General features: G+C 40.4%; 1 long non-coding RNA gene across 1 annotated transcript; it reads left to right on the top strand.

Annotated features, from left to right (window-relative positions):
* The first annotated feature begins 9,626 nt into the window (after positions 1–9,626).
* LOC121631783 lies at positions 9,627–13,260 on the top strand. Its single transcript, XR_006008792.1, has 3 exons — positions 9,627–9,661; positions 9,746–9,825; positions 13,208–13,260. It is a non-coding gene; the product is annotated as an uncharacterized LOC121631783 (long non-coding RNA).
* Positions 13,261–13,993: the final 733 nt, after the last annotated feature.

The raw sequence follows: 13,993 nt of genomic DNA, 5'->3' as shown, positions 1-13,993 counted from the left end.
GGCTGCACAGGGGATGAAGTCAGGGAGGATGAGTACTGCAGTGGGGGAGGGGGGACAGTGGGCTGGTCAAAGCGGTTAAAGAAGATGTTCAGCCTGTTTGCTGTTTGTGTTGACACCATCCCAGACCTCCTTCATATGGCTCTAACTCAGTTTATCCTCCACCTTCCTTCTGTAGGTGTCCCTCGCCACCTTCAGGCATTGTTTCACCTCCCGCTGTGCTAATTGCATTGCCTCCCTGTCATGGTTCATGAAAGCCACCTTCTTCCTGTTGAGGGCAGCTTTGACATCTTGTGTTATCCTAGGTTTGTTATTTGGATAACAACGGACAGTCTTATTGGGGGAGACTACGTCCAGAGAGAAGTTGCTGTAGTCCGTCAGACATTGAGTCTGCCCCTCTATGTCCTCACCATGTTGTCTCAGCAGTAGATCCCAGTCAGTGATGTCAAAGCAGTCTCTCAGAGCATCCTCTGCCTCAGGTGACCACTTCCTGATCGAGCGTGTGGTTTTAGACATCCTTTTGACCAGGGGGGTGTACTGTGGCTGTAGGTATACCAGGTTGTGGTCAGACTTTCCAAGTGGGGGGAGGGGGGTGGCTCTGTAGGTATCCTTCACATTGGAGTACAGCAGGTCTATTGTTCTGTTGTTCCTTGTGGGACAGTCTACAGCCTGGTAGAAGGAGGCCAAGGTAGAGTCCAGGGAAGCATGATTAAAATCCCCAGATATGACCATAAACGCCTCGGGGTGTTTTGTCTGCAGCCTTGCTGTTACTGTGTGCATCTTCTCACATTTTTTTTTTTATATATTTATTAGAATCTATTTTGTAATCTGATGATGTATTAAAAGCTTACCTACCTGATTTGGTCATGTGGTCAAAGCTGCCCTCGAGAGAAAACTATGAACCTGTTCCACCTCCTCACCTGTTGTATTTCCTGGTTTCTGTCCCCCCGTCACCTGTTCCACAGCAAATATGTTTCTTAGCTTTACAACCAGGCTCCTGACCCACGTCACTGTAGTTTATCAGATGTGTTTCTGTATTTATGTTCTTATATGTAGACCCAGCTAATATTTAAAAGTCTGCTCAAGGACTACTTTAAACTCATGTTTGGACTGTATTTAGATCCATGTCATATTAAAAGTCCATCGTTCAGAATGCCAAGCGGCATGTATAAACTTGCTTTTTACCACATTAGATAACATTTCTTACACAACTATGTGGATGCTGATTACATGCACACACAACTGTGTGGTTTAAAGCAAGTGTATCTCTAGACAATGTCTCAGTAGGACTGCATGTAATGAACTAAATGATGTTACTAACATGGACTACGGTTTACGTCCCAATGAAGAAATGTGCCTAAAAAAATGAATATGGTGCTATGCGTTATGCGTAAGAGAAGGCAGCAATGTGTTTGAAAGACAGTGTGAACCAAACATTTAACTTGCCACTGTAACTCACATTTGCCAGTGAGAGGCTTAGCATGCGTTACAGAGAGAAAAGGCTTCATCTCTGTAAGAGGCTGAAGCTCAGGGAACTTTTCACACATCTTCTGCAAATATGGCCAATACCTGTAATGAGAAAGTAAAGGTATTAGTATTGTTGTAAGATATGCTAGGACCAGGGATGTCACCAGTATGACCACTGTAACCAATCAAAGGAAAAATGTGGTGAAATAAATGACAATATATGCTTGATGTGCAAGTATTAACACTTTAGCCATCTCACCTACAGCCACAACATCTGAAACATGAATGTAAGCGTTGAAGGATGAGGAGTGGGATGATTTGGTTTTCACCTCGTCAATCTGAACTAATTCTGATCTGACAATTGGTGTGTGTGTGTGTGTATGATCCAACCAATGAATTCTAAGCAGAGATGGCAAAAGTACCCGCATTTCTTACTTGAGTAGAAGTAAAATACAAATGTAAAAAAACAACTTAAGTAAAAGTAAAAAGTACTGATCCAAATATCTACTCAAGTAAAAGTAAAAAGTACAGGCTCTGAAATGTACTCAAAAGTATTTTTAAAAGTAAAAAGTATTTCTATTGCATGATTCACTTTCTGCAAAGCTATTAAACACAGAATAATTTATATGGATTCTACTTTAGCAATGTTATTGTTTCAACAATCACCGCTGTCTAGTATCTCAATGTAAACTGTCACAAATCATGTTTAAGGCCCAACTCTCAAGCAACTTTATTTAATAGCACTTTTTTAATACATCAGGTAACAAATGTTTAACACTGTACAGGTGTGTTTTTGTACGTGGCACACCCAGGAACTACAGATGAAAATAAGCTTCTCTGGCTATTTTCCAGTACAATAAACACTGTGAAATCTTCCTGCCAAAGAAATTGAAAATGGAAAAAAGAAAAAGTTGCACACCATGCATGCAGTGAAGATCAATGAAAAACCCTTCACATTAAAGACAACACTTGTGCTCCTCATATGTTACTCATGTTTACACCTACACAACACTAAACCACCTCTCCACCTCTGCACTGCATCACTCCATCCCTCTATGCGAGTTTAATGTGAAGGCATGGTAAACAAAACAAATTTAACAAAACCTTTTGTTGAGCTTCATGAGAAGCAGGTTTTCCAAGTTCTCAGAAAGCAGCTTAGCCCTCTTGGGTCTAAAAATCATTCCTGCTGTGCTAAAAAGCCTCTCACAGGCAGCTGAGGCAGGTAGTGGTGTGTTGAGCTTAAGAGACAGGTGGCACACAGATGGAAATGTTTTTAGGATGTCCATGGTATCAGTTGGACTGGCCAGGTAGGACTCTAGTTGTCTGGTGTTACCGTCCCGTTGATCTGTCTGCTTGATTGACAAAAAGAAGTCCTCCTCTTCTGCTGACGACAGAGAGTCACCTGACTGTGCTGCACTACTCTGCTCCTTCAGGTGGGTTTTGATGTAGTCGAGGCCTATGGGGGATATAAAACCAAATGAAGAAACAAAATTAGAATACAAGAGAAGGGGATGGACAGAAGAGGGAGGGACTGAGCAAGGGAGGGCAAGGAAATGAAGGACTATGGATGGAGGTGTGGAGAAGGAGGTAGGGAAGGGTTGTGGGGTTATAAGTGGAATTTATACCATATTTATATCCACTTTGGTTGAATGTACATATAGATGTGAGGGGAGTGAGTTTTAGGGTGTTAAGAATATTAAACATAATTTAAAAAAAATAACAATACAATAAAAGAAAATAGGGGTGTCCTGATACGATATCGGAAATAGGTCTGATATCTGCAAAAAATAATCGGATTATATCGGACTGCATCAAAAATCTCCGATATATAAGCAGTCCACTCCACCCTGAATTCTGGTCTAGCAATTCTTTCCAGCAGCGCTCGGATGCAGCATGCGTTTGGTTAATAATAAATGGTTAATAATAAATTGGTCAGTTTTTTTCCCTCATGCTTACTGTTGCTAAATATTGTTCTATGTTTGAGTAATATCACTTGATCATGCCGTTCACATATTCCACACTACAAAACGGGTAAAAGTGTGTATGATTTATGTTGATATCTTATCGGACTGATATCAGTATCGATCAATCCTGAAGGCTGTGATATCGGTATTGTATCAGAAGTGAAAAAGTTGTATCGGGATTCGGGACGCCCCTAAAAGAAAGCAGCACATACCACATTTAATGATGCCTTCATCAGTAGTCCAGCGTGTCCTGAACTTGGGGACAAGAATGGCAGCAGCAATCAGCTCTGGATCAGCAAGCGTCTCTCCAAAGCGACGTTCAAGCCCTGCTTGAAGAGCATCCACCAATGGCCCACAGTACTTGGAGGTGGTGTGAAGGTTCTGGAGCTTGGACTTGAGCAGTGTGATGGTGGGTACAAGCCACCCTATCTGCACGTTTGCCTCACCCTGAAGAACATCAACTGCTTTTGCAACTGGGCTCATGGTCTTTGCATATTCTGAGAAAAGCTGAACCTGAGAAACATACAGATACACAAAACCATCAGTGTCTAAACAGTCAAACATTACATGCCCACAACACCTAAAACTATGCAAAGTTTGTGCTGTGTTCTTTGCAAGTGCATTATAGCATTATTACTTAGTTCTACTCCCTGTTAGGCCACTAGGCGGCACTATAAGTTAGCACTGCAGGTCATCACCTTTAGTGTTGGTAGAACAGCAGGGAAGAATATATCACCTGAAAAGATGGTGAATAAAGAAGCTAGCTGCTCTTGTTGATGATCTCTTACACATTTACTTACACCAGCCGACCCTACAGTTAGGTGGTAATTAGGGCTGCACGGTATTGGAAGAAACTGGCATTATAATATTTTCCAACCCTGCGATATACATTGCGATATATATTTCAATATGAAAAGATACAAGAATTTCAGCAGATGACTTGAACAGCACTTTAAGTTCTGCCATCTTGTTGACAATGAACCTGCACTGATCTTAACTTTCTAAATGTTGCAAGTCTGTTTTTTTTTCTGTTAGTTGTTCGTATTGTTATTTCTCATTGCCTGCTTTTAATCTGCTAGGACCTAAGTACGTTTTGTTTTATTATGTACAAATGTGAATTGTGTTTTACCACAAAAAGTTTGTTCTTCGCCAAACTAAGTAAGTGAGTGGTGGATCACTGTGACAATGTATGTCAGGTACCTTTGAAATTAGATAAGAACACACAAGTTAATTTGCCTCCTACGTTGCGATTTGACCTGCGATGTTACTATTGCGCACAAATATATTGCGATGATGCTCAAACGATATATTGTGCAGCCCTAGTGGTAGTGCAAAGTAAACTTACATCGGAATCTTCAGCGTGCTGCAGATCGCTGCAATGGCTGCTTCTCCTTGTTCTTTCACAATCCGTACAATCCTCTCAACAGCATAGAAGAGAGAATTCCACCTTGTAACAATAAAAAAGGGGGTACATTATATTTGTATAGCGCTTTACATCTGAAACAGATTGAAAGGGTTGAACACGTCTCAAAATGCAAAGTGTACCTTGTTTCACAAGGCCTCAGGAGCTGGAGTCTGCAGTGTTCTTCAATCATCTCTGTAGCTGAGGTGGATCTGCTGCTCTTGTTCCAGAGAGCCTGGCACTTTGCAAACGATGAGCGAGAGAGCTTTATGTAGATCCGGTCTTCATTCACTGCTTGGACATCAACTGTTGCCACCTGCGAATATCAAAGGACCGTGTTGAGAATAAGTGTTCAAACTTACATGTCATCCCTTGGATCCATAAACTCGATCAATCATCCACCAGGTTCAGAAGATGACAGGCACAGCGATGGTGCTTTGGCAGTTGGTATTCCAGGCCATCATCCTGCTCCAGCAAGGGGCCGGCTTCAACAGCCTCCATCGTGATCTCTTCACCATCCTCCTCTCCTTATTAATAAAATATTAATTAGCATTCAAGGGTGTTTTTCAAGATATCCAAACACTTAGTAGTTATGTCATCTTCACAAACCAATATGATGCAACACTCACCTGATTCATCTGGCTCTGCCCCGAATGGTTCTGCTTTGTTGTTTTCATCATCGACACCGTACACTCTGAAGGCTTTCAGAAAATTGGACCCACTATCTGTCGTTGTACGCACAATCTTGTCTCTGATGTTGAACTCTAGACAGACAGACGGGTTAAAAAAAAGGCATACCGATACGACACCACAGGAAATTTGATGATTGCACACATTAACAGTTAAGAATCCAGATATTCAGAGTTAAGTATGTCAAGTATTAAAATTAATGAATGAATGCAGATGTGACAACAAGCCTAAATATTTAAACTGGATTGGACTCAAAGAAAATGCTACTAAACCTACCAATAGCCTACATACCTGTATGGATCTTAGTCAGAGCATCTGCAAGTGCAGTGAAGTTGTGTGGTCCTTTCAGCTGCTTGCATGCTAGTGCAGCAGAGCACCGCTGCAGACTTGTAGGATGTACCCGGTGGGCTGTGACACCGATGAAGCCCTTTCTGTTTGCTGTCCAGCAGTCAGTGGTGGTCCCTATGATCTCCACATCATGCATCGCCGCCTTGAGATTCTCTTTCATCTCTGTAGTTGCTTTGTCAGTTCTGCTCTTCATGGTATTGCGAACCATGGCAGATGCGTCGGGCTGGAGGTATTTAATTAGACGTTGAAAACCCTGTTCTTCTACAACACTCAGAGGCTGCAGGTCATTAACCACAAAATCAACAAGACGCTCATCCACACCTTTCTGTGTTACACGAGGTGTATCCCACAGTTTCAGCTGCTTGGGTGTTGCTTGGTCATTCGGATCTTCCTCGTGCTTCCTTTTCTGAATAGCTAGCTTGGTGTACTTCTCCAGGTATCTCTCGTGCTTTCTCTAGAGGGGCAAATGTAGGAGAGCCATGTGATACAAAGAGAGTCAAGTGATACAAATGTTTGTCAGGGCAGCATTGCCTTTAGCTTATAATGTTAGCCTTATATCATCACCAGCGGTGCACACAACCATTTTGATCTGGCTCTCAAATGGGGGCGCTGATTTTTTTAATCTATGAGTCATGGGTCAGATAGTTTTTCTGATAAAAAATGTGATTCAATACAAAATGTGCATTTAAGTAAATTATACAGATTAACATTTGACTTCATAAAATGAAAAAGACCCCCCCGGGTTTCACTATAACTTTACTGCTGTTAACAGTACTGTTTGGCTTTTTTGAATTGTAACAGCAGCACCACCTAAAACCATTTCCCCAGACAATGTTTGTATCCCTAAGAGCAAGAACATGAATTCTAATAGCAATAACGTCTGCACACTAAGATGTTAGGTGTTCAGATGAGCGGTCTAATGTTAGCTTAGCTAACTAGCTAACACGTAGCTAGCGCTAATGACTTACCTTAATGTCTTTCCTGAGGTTTGACGGACTGTTCTTGAACGCCAATATTTCCTGGGGTTTTGGTTTGCACAAGATACAACGCATTCGCCAGGAGTTGCTTTTAGCACCAACAAACTCAAAAAGCTCTTTCAAATAAGGCCATGGGTGCAGCTCCCCAACAGACTGCTCCTGTGACTGAGCGCCATCCTCACCGTTGTCCATTTTGTGCAGCTGCTCAAACGTTGGTGGTGTAACAGGTGTGGGCGCGGAGTGGCAGACCTGCTCTGACACGTACGCAATGGGCTTTATGCGCAGTCTCTTCCGGGTCACGATAAGCCAGCCCAACTACTTCCGGTTGACAGCTGCCAAAGCGGTGAATATGGTGTTTTTTACCCGTTGTCTTCAAGACTTGCCTCCATCAACGTGGACGATGTCCACAGGATTTTCCAGAAGCATACGGCGACGTCCGCAAGCAAGCGGATTAAAGGCTTTAAGTTGTTTATCACCGACTTTATACACGATTATGAAGGTAAGTGTTTCGCTAACAGTGGTAGCTCGAAGGTAGCATCATAAGAAGACAGGCAGCTAGTCAACGTGTTAATGTGATTAGGACACCGTGTAGTAAGAACAGTAAATATTAAGCTCGCATTTTACACAGAAATATATTTGGTCTGTTTTTGACATATAGTAATGCGTTGCCACTTATATTGTGGGTGTGTCCCAAACCGCGCACTTCTATATTTCGAACACTACATTTAAGTGCTTAGTGCGCTGACACAGAAATTTCAGTAAAAGCTCAGTGCACTGAAAGTACCCGGATGCTGCCCTAAACTCGGCCAAAAATCTAGTGCGAAACGATGGACACTACACGCACTAAACGGACGCCATCTTGCTGACGTAGCGGAAGGGGAGGGACTTTCAACCAGTTTTTCAGAGCTTGCAGCCACCGACTCAGCGGTACCGATGTAGGCGGAGGCTGTTTTCTACTGTTGTAAGTATGAAGATATTTGATCATAATTCTAATATAAACTGCAGCATGCTTCTTATCTCTTCTATCCCTGATGACAGTTATGGATCTGATCATTTGTTGGAGGCTGCAGTAGAGTTAGCAACGTAAATGTTAGCAGTTTTATAGTCGATTTCGCGGATCTAGATGGGCTATAAGTGTTAAAAATTATTAATGCTTTAGGTTCCGTATGTTTATTCATGATTGCTGAACCTCCAGATTAAGCACTGCGGGGTCTCTGGCGTAAACGAAATGGTCCCTGATCTGAAAACTGATTAGGAAACACAGCTGGTTAGAGAACCGGCCCGTTTCCATGGTACCGCTGACGAAGCCATCGCTGATTGCAGACGCTTATCTAAAGTGATGTACAAAGTACCCATAAAGTACATAATACTGCTTGCTTTTATATAAACTGCCATTCTGTGTTCACCGTAGCTCACTGTGGCATCAAACTACCGAGCCAGCAGTGGCACTGAGGCATTTACCACCTGCGGGCTTGGACGCTGCTGTGGAGAAGAGGAGGTGGCAAGAGAGAAATGTTTTAATAAAAATTTTAAATAAAATGTTTTCTGCATCCCTGTTTTAGCGTCTTCATTACTGCATTTCATATTTTAAATGATGATTTCTAGTATAATCGGTTTCCTGTTGCAGACGTGAACGTATCAGTGTAAACACCAATGAAAACAAATGTATAATGTAAAGTACTTTAATTCAGTTAAGATATCTTTGCTTATTTAAAAGCTGTTTTAGCATAAAAGTATGACATGCAAACACGTATGTTGACGTGATTTTGGATTTTGGAAGAAAAAAAAAGTATATTAACAGAGCGGCGCTGCTAAGCTGGTACGTCACTACCGGTAAGTGCAAAACGTTAGTGCTCAATTTGGATCAGGACTTACCCACGATAGTGTGCACTACAGAAGGTAGTGCTTAGTGCGCACTACGCACTACCTTCCAGTGCACTCATGTAAGTGCGCGGTTTGAGACACACTGTTCTTTGGTTAGCACCATTTGCTAATAAGTCACTACTGCTTCTCTTCCTCAGTTTCCCACAAGAGTGAGACAGAAGTGACAGTGAGGGCAAAGTGCTTCAGATCCATGAAAAAGAGCCAGAAGCCGCATTCATTGAGTGTAGGGAAATGGGAGCAGCGGGAAGAATTTACTTATTAAATATCACCTCAAACGGCAGTTAGTTGCAGTCCTGGGTTTTGATGCTGCTGTAATTTTTGCTGTTAATGTCTGTCGTTCAGAGGCATTTTCTACTCTGGTTTATTAATGTGATGGGAACTATGTAGCTCTACATTTATTGTCAGGAGTTTTTTTTTTTTCATTTAGACGAAATAAGGGGAAACGATGCATATTAATGAACATTCAGTCAAATGTAAATATAGCTCAAGGCTAATTTCATCTGTAGACCCCCTGGCAGGTTAATGGTACTACAGAAATGCACACTAGACAAAAATAATTCAGTATTTTATGTCTATTCAGTATTTTAACATATAAGAATATTTGGCTAAAACATATAACAAGTTTAACAACTTTAGTTGCTGTGTTTTTATAAGTCATACCAGTTTTAGGGCTATCATTCACTGCATGGATATAAAAACACTTCACATGGTACTGTTTCTATCAACTTCTTTTACAGGTGGTTCTCAAAGACACTAAACCTGTTGAGCTGCTGACGTACCAGTGTTCATGTGTTGCTGGGCTTGCCCTGTGCAGTCATGTTGCAGCCTTGCTGTATCAGTCTGCTGATTACAGCCAGAAGGGACTTACAGCTGTACCCCCAACACAAAGCTGCACACATTCTGAACAGCAGTGGCACAAACCTCGTACTCAGGTGAAAAATCCAAATTTTTTAACATAATGTTGTTAGTTACACACATAGAAAAACCTCATCTTTAACTTTTACATTTCTTTACAGGGCTTCAAACCTGGTCCGACCAATCAGATGGTGATAGTATCAGCAAGACCCAAAGAAAGAAGACTGGCTGAAGGAATCCGGTAATACATTACACATAGAATAGTTCATTTATTTTCCTTTGTCTGTTTCATTGAATTTCCCTTTATAAGCATGCACACATGCACACTCTTCTTCTTAACGCACACAGCTTGTTAACAGCTGTTAAGAGAAGAGAAGAGAAGGCATAGATGCAGTGAGTACATAGTACATGATAGATGATACCAAACCAACAAGCAGCGTGAACAACTTCTTAAGAATAAAGTCTACTCCAAAGTTTGGCAGGTCAGAAGGACCAGCGTGAAGCTGGCCCCCCACCCCAACACAGTGGAAATGGTCTCGATCGTTTGTGCTGGTTTGTGCAGGAAAAACCTTCGTTTGTGCTGCTTTAGATTTTAAGATATTAAAACATGTTTTTAAGGTCAACCTAAGTTCACCCAGCCCCCCCACATTGTCCAAATCGAACAAAAATGGTCTCGATCGTTTGTGCTGGTTTGTGCTGAAATAAAATGTGAGTTTTTTTGTACGAGTCACTTTTGAAATTAGGACGTTTAATTTATAGTGTGGGAAGAATGGAAGAAGAGATTAATTTTTGTTTTGGGTGACCACAAGTTAAAGTTATTCGGGGAGCGTGATGGGTCTGAGGTGAAGTGATACGGTTTAGACGAAGCATGTTCTGTGACGGTGATGCCAACTGGCAATAAAAAGCAGCATCTTGTGTTCAGACTGCGTTTTCTCAGACTGATTACTCAAGCCCACCATTCCAGCTGCATTAATAATAAACACTTAACACCGATATAAAAAATGTTGGTTTGTGCCGCTTTGGTTTCTAAAGGCTAAGTAATATTTTAAAAGGTCAAACCGTTCATTAAACTCCACGAAAATGCTGGTTGGTGATTCGTCCGATATGCATCATTTTATTATAAAGAAAACTGGACAAATAATTCACTTTACAGAGAAGTATGGTGTAGTGTGTTTTTAGAGGAACGTAATTGTGTTTGGAAGATCAACAATGTCATCATCCAGCTTCTTCCTTGTTTTAATCCAGGATTCAATAAAGTTTTTAGTAAAAATCTGAAACATGTTTGTGTCTCTTAAGTAAGGAAGTAAGTAAAATGTGGTAATACTCTCAGTTTATACAGTGCAGACTTTATAGAGCTGTTATTCTTATTTAGATGCAGCAACTTAGCATAATGCAAAAGAGGTTTATCTAATGAATACAAAGACAAACCAATTAGATTTTCTTGGGAATTCACATATATTTAGTATAAAACACCCAGATGACTGAAAATTGTCAAAATGTGCAACTTTGGATGTTTCATTCTTTCATTTGACTGCACTAGATTCTTAACAGATTAATGAGAATACTTGGTAATAACTACTTAATTATTCTTAACAGATTAATGAGAATACTTGGTAATAATTACTTAATTATTCTTAACAGATTAATGAGAATACTTGGTAATAATTACTTAATTATTCTTAACAGATTAATGAGAATACTTGGTAATAATTACTTAATTATTCTTAACAGATTAATGAGAATACTTGGTAATAATTACTTAATTATTCTTAACAGATTAATGAGAATACTTGGTAATAATTACTTAATTATTCTTAACAGATTAATGAGAATACTTGGTAATAATTACTTAATTATTCTTAACAGATTAATGAGAATACTTGGTAATAACTACTTAATTATTCTTAACAGATTAATGAGAATACTTGGTAATAACTACTTAATTATTCTTAACAGATTAATGAGAATACTTGGTAATAATTACTTAATTATTCTTAACAGATTAATGAGAATACTTGGTAATAACTTTAAGTTGTTGATGGCATGTACATAACATAATAAAGTCAATAAATTCAAAACCATTTAAGTTTATTTAGGCCTTAGCTGCAACCAAATCAAGCCTCTTAAATGTATTTTCTAAGTTATATGAAATATAAATCAATGTTTAATATTTCATAGTATTTACCAAAGTTTACTATAACTCATACAAGAGTGTGACGTAAGTATTATTTAATTTCCTCTATTGAGGGATAAATAAAGTTGGATGCAAATTAGTAAAAAATATTAAAGTGATTAAACTAACTAGATATCTCTGTTTCAACTAGATGCCCAAACAACCAGCAGTAGACAGAGATTCCCTTCTGGAAGTTCTCTGCTCATCAAAAGAGGCCAAACTCCTGGAAAAGACAACCATAGCCACCCCTAGATCCAGAGTCTGGACAGAGCTGAGTGAGCAGCTAGGAAACAGGATCTCTGCAAAGGCGCTTTATACCATCGTCAAGTTAAACCGATACGATGTCTGGTCAGCTTTAGGGTTCAGTATTCAGACCAAGGATCCAGAAAGCAGTGACCCAGAAACATCAGAGTCAGGTTTTTCTCCTGGACTAAAAGATAAGGATTTCCAGCTTGAAGTTCCATTTGATAAATGGAGGCAGTTTATTCCTGAAGATGTGGAATATAAGGACATGGGTTCTTCAACTAAAAAAAAGGGAATACAGAATTTTGAAGCCTGGCATCTGGACTCATATTATAAATGAGCTTATTTGTAAAGAAGTTAAAAGCCCATGAACATCTGTATTTAAGAGAGCCTAGGTCTATCCATCACAGACAACAGATTTTATATCTATAAAAGGTTACTGCAAAGAGTGTCTTAGTCATTTAGATATTCAGTGTGAGAAAGAGCCTGCACTAAACAGCCCGATGGTCCTAAAGTGCAAAATAAAAAACACTGATGAATCCAAGCACACAGGTCAGTCCAAGCGCTTTATGTCTGGACACTTGCGTGTGCAGGTAGCCACAGAGTGTGTGATGGCAGGAAGGAACCCATGTATGGCGGCATCACGGGCAAACACGCTGATGGATTTTGGAGATCCTGAGCCAAGCCACCTACCCAATTTGGCTACCCTGTTGAAACAGCAGCAATATCACGCCAAACAAATGCAGTTTACTCATTATTACATTGGTGAAGTAACAAAATTTAAATACTCACTGGTTGCATGGACGAACTTGGTCTTGAAACAGGAAAACCCATAAAATAAGAACGTCACACTTTATCTTTACCAAAAAAAGGCAGTTCACCGTGTACCAGAACAGTGCTCCGCAGAGGCCACTGAATGAGTGGAAAAATCAGCCGGACTAATTAATGACCAATTAACCGCAAGAACGGCTCCCTTCAAAACACACTCCATCAACTAATTCAGTAATGGTTTAATGCAGTGATTGACCCATAAGAAACTTGTCATATCTTAAAAACTAACGCAGCACAAACGATCGAGACCATTTCCACTGTGTTTTGCGTGGGGTGGGGGGCCAGCTTCACGCTGGTGTCAGAAGGTTATACTGAATTGATCTCATAAAATATTTGACTGAACATGTAAAACAATTACGCTATGTTGTAATTGCAGGAGTAATTTATACAAAGCAGCCTCAAACCGGACCTGCGAGCTCCCAGACATGACTGTGCTTCACCTGAACGAGGCCTATGAACAGATGCCAAGGGACACTGCTCCACTTATAACCACCGTGGGGATTTCAGGGGCTATACCACTGGTGGACAGTGCCTTTGGCAAAGTTCAAGAAGGAAGTGTCCTCTCCTATCTCCTCCCAGCATGGAGCCCACCTAAAACGTGTTTGCATTCCACTGCAACACCACGACCATCTGTACCTCCCTCCAATTACTTCTTGGGCCCCACCAAGTGCTGCTTTGTACTGAGCCATCATCAGCAACTCCACATGATGTCTCTGGAAACATCACATGACATGGCCCACCGAACTGAGGAGAGCACAAGGCAGCAAAGCTCTCTGCAGGAATGGCACCTCTTAAGGAGGCTGCGTGCGACATCCTCTAGATTTAGGTATGTGCACTTTTCACCCAACAGGATATATAGTTGTAAACAAACATGATGATCCTGTCGGAATAAGAAACTGTGTTAAATATGATTTTGTTTTTAAAACTTTGCCTTCATATAAACATCTTTTTTAGAAACCGCAGCCTAGCAGACCTTATGCATTTTGGTTTTAATAATAGTATAGTGTTTATATATATATATATATAATTGTACTGTTTAATTATATACTGTTTATCCATGTGATGTGCTTCAGAGAAGTTTGCCATGTGAGAGGACAGTCATCGGCAGAAAGCTTGGCCTCGAATCTCCCAGTCAGGCTACAAAACTGCCGACATGAAGAGA

Source organism: Melanotaenia boesemani, chromosome 20, assembly GCF_017639745.1.
Source record: "Melanotaenia boesemani isolate fMelBoe1 chromosome 20, fMelBoe1.pri, whole genome shotgun sequence".
NCBI lineage: Eukaryota > Metazoa > Chordata > Actinopteri > Atheriniformes > Melanotaeniidae > Melanotaenia > Melanotaenia boesemani.
Note: the sequence above shows the minus strand (reverse complement) of the source record. Positions and strands in the feature narration are given on the sequence as shown.